Source organism: Anoplopoma fimbria, unplaced genomic scaffold (genome assembly GCF_027596085.1).
Source record: "Anoplopoma fimbria isolate UVic2021 breed Golden Eagle Sablefish unplaced genomic scaffold, Afim_UVic_2022 Un_contig_4736_pilon_pilon, whole genome shotgun sequence".
NCBI lineage: Eukaryota > Metazoa > Chordata > Actinopteri > Perciformes > Anoplopomatidae > Anoplopoma > Anoplopoma fimbria.
This window is the reverse complement of record NW_026548515.1, coordinates 1-2,493: the sequence shown is the minus strand read 5'-3', so window position 1 is coordinate 2,493 and position 2,493 is coordinate 1. Positions and strand designations below refer to the sequence as shown.

General features: G+C 43.3%; 4 non-coding genes across 4 annotated transcripts; all 4 read left to right on the top strand.

Annotated features, from left to right (window-relative positions):
* The first annotated feature begins 464 nt into the window (after positions 1 to 464).
* On the top strand, positions 465 to 583 carry LOC129114527 (5S ribosomal RNA). Its single transcript, XR_008532527.1, has one exon. It is a non-coding gene; the product is annotated as a 5S ribosomal RNA (ribosomal RNA).
* A 379-nt stretch (positions 584 to 962) lies between these two features.
* Positions 963 to 1,081, top strand: LOC129114526 (5S ribosomal RNA). Its single transcript, XR_008532526.1, has one exon. It is a non-coding gene; the product is annotated as a 5S ribosomal RNA (ribosomal RNA).
* Positions 1,082 to 1,459: 378 nt separating this feature from the next.
* LOC129114525 (5S ribosomal RNA) lies at positions 1,460 to 1,578 on the top strand. Its single transcript, XR_008532525.1, has one exon. It is a non-coding gene; the product is annotated as a 5S ribosomal RNA (ribosomal RNA).
* Positions 1,579 to 1,956: 378 nt separating this feature from the next.
* LOC129114524 (5S ribosomal RNA) lies at positions 1,957 to 2,075 on the top strand. Its single transcript, XR_008532524.1, has one exon. It is a non-coding gene; the product is annotated as a 5S ribosomal RNA (ribosomal RNA).
* The last annotated feature ends 418 nt before the right edge of the window (positions 2,076 to 2,493 follow it).

Here is a 2,493-nt window from a genome sequence, read left to right as displayed (position 1 = left end):
TCGTCTGATCTCGGAAGCTAAGCAGGGTCGGGCCTGGTCAGTACTTGGATGGGAGACCGCCTGGGAATACCAGGTGCTGTAAGCTTTTTCACTCCTCTTTACAAAAAGCAGAGGGCGCTGCTGCTTTTTCAGTGGACACCGACAGGGTGGGAAGGATATAGCTAGATCATGACTTGCCGGTATAGAAATGACACAAATCCAGTTAAATGATGGCTTTCATCATTCCTAAGCTCATCGATCATTTTCTTTTCAATTTTATGCTAACGTATTCTACATTTCAACAGTAAATATTAATCTTTTTACTGCACTACATTTGTGATCCTTATAGCCACTTTGTACATTCTGATTTGACATTTAAAAGCTGTGAGTGTGTCTGGAAATCTGCAGGCGCTCCCTGTATAGACGAAAGAGCAAAGCGTGGTGATATAGTATCTTTAAAAGGCCCTTTGGTAGGCACAATATTTGCTTACGGCCATACCACCCTGAACACGCCCGATCTCGTCTGATCTCGGAAGCTAAGCAGGGTCGGGCCTGGTCAGTACTTGGATGGGAGACCGCCTGGGAATACCAGGTGCTGTAAGCTTTTTCACTCCTCTTTACAAAAAGCAGAGGGCGCTGCTGCTTTTTCAGTGGACACCGACAGGGTGGGAAGGATATAGCTAGATCATGACTTGCCGGTATAGAAATGACACAAATCCAGTTAAATGATGGCTTTCATCATTCCTAAGCTCATCGATCATTTTCTTTTCAATTTTATGCTAACGTATTCTACATTTCAACAGTAAATATTAATCTTTTTACTGCACTACATTTGTGATCCTTATAGCCACTTTGTACATTCTGATTTGACATTTAAAAGCTGTGAGTGTGTCTGGAAATCTGCAGGCGCTCCCTGTATAGACGAAAGAGCAAAGCGTGGTGATATAGTATCTTTAAAAGGCCCTTTGGTAGGCACAATATTTGCTTACGGCCATACCACCCTGAACACGCCCGATCTCGTCTGATCTCGGAAGCTAAGCAGGGTCGGGCCTGGTCAGTACTTGGATGGGAGACCGCCTGGGAATACCAGGTGCTGTAAGCTTTTTCACTCCTCTTTACAAAAAGCAGAGGCGCTGCTGCTTTTTCAGTGGACACCGACAGGGTGGGAAGGATATAGCTAGATCATGACTTGCCGGTATAGAAATGACACAAATCCAGTTAAATGATGGCTTTCATCATTCCTAAGCTCATCGATCATTTTCTTTTCAATTTTATGCTAACGTATTCTACATTTCAACAGTAAATATTAATATTTTTACTGCACTACATTTGTGATCCTTATAGCCACTTTGTACATTCTGATTTGACATTTAAAAGCTGTGAGTGTGTCTGGAAATCTGCAGGCGCTCCCTGTATAGACGAAAGAGCAAAGCGTGGTGATATAGTATCTTTAAAAGGCCCTTTGGTAGGCACAATATTTGCTTACGGCCATACCACCCTGAACACGCCCGATCTCGTCTGATCTCGGAAGCTAAGCAGGGTCGGGCCTGGTCAGTACTTGGATGGGAGACCGCCTGGGAATACCAGGTGCTGTAAGCTTTTCACTCCTCTTTACAAAAAGCAGAGGGCGCTGCTGCTTTTTCAGTGGACACCGACAGGGTGGGAAGGATATAGCTAGATCATGACTTGCCGGTATAGAAATGACACAAATCCAGTTAAATGATGGCTTTCATCATTCCTAAGCTCATCGATCATTTTCTTTTCAATTTTATGCTAACGTATTCTACATTTCAACAGTAAATATTAATATTTTTACTGCACTACATTTGTGATCCTTATAGCCACTTTGTACATTCTGATTTGACATTTAAAAGCTGTGAGTGTGTCTGGAAATCTGCAGGCGCTCCCTGTATAGACGAAAGAGCAAAGCGTGGTGATATAGTATCTTTAAAAGGCCCTTTGGTAGGCACAATATTTGCTTACGGCCATACCACCCTGAACACGCCCGATCTCGTCTGATCTCGGAAGCTAAGCAGGGTCGGGCCTGGTCAGTACTTGGATGGGAGACCGCCTGGGAATACCAGGTGCTGTAAGCTTTTTCACTCCTCTTTACAAAAAGCAGAGGGCGCTGCTGCTTTTTCAGTGGACACCGACAGGGTGGGAAGGAAATAGCTAGATCATGACTTGCCGGTATAGAAATGACACAAATCCAGTTAAATGATGGCTTTCATCATTCCTAAGCTCATCGATCATTTTCTTTTCAATTTTATGCTAACGTATTCTACATTTCAACAGTAAATATTAATATTTTTACTGCACTACATTTGTGATCCTTATAGCCACTTTGTACATTCTGATTTGACATTTAAAAGCTGTGAGTGTGTCTGGCAATCTGCAGGCGCTCCCTGTATAGACGAAAGAGCAAAGCGTGGTGATATAGTATCTTTAAAAGGCCCTTTGGTAGGCACAATATTTGCTTACGGCCATACCACCCTGAACACGCCCGATCTCGTC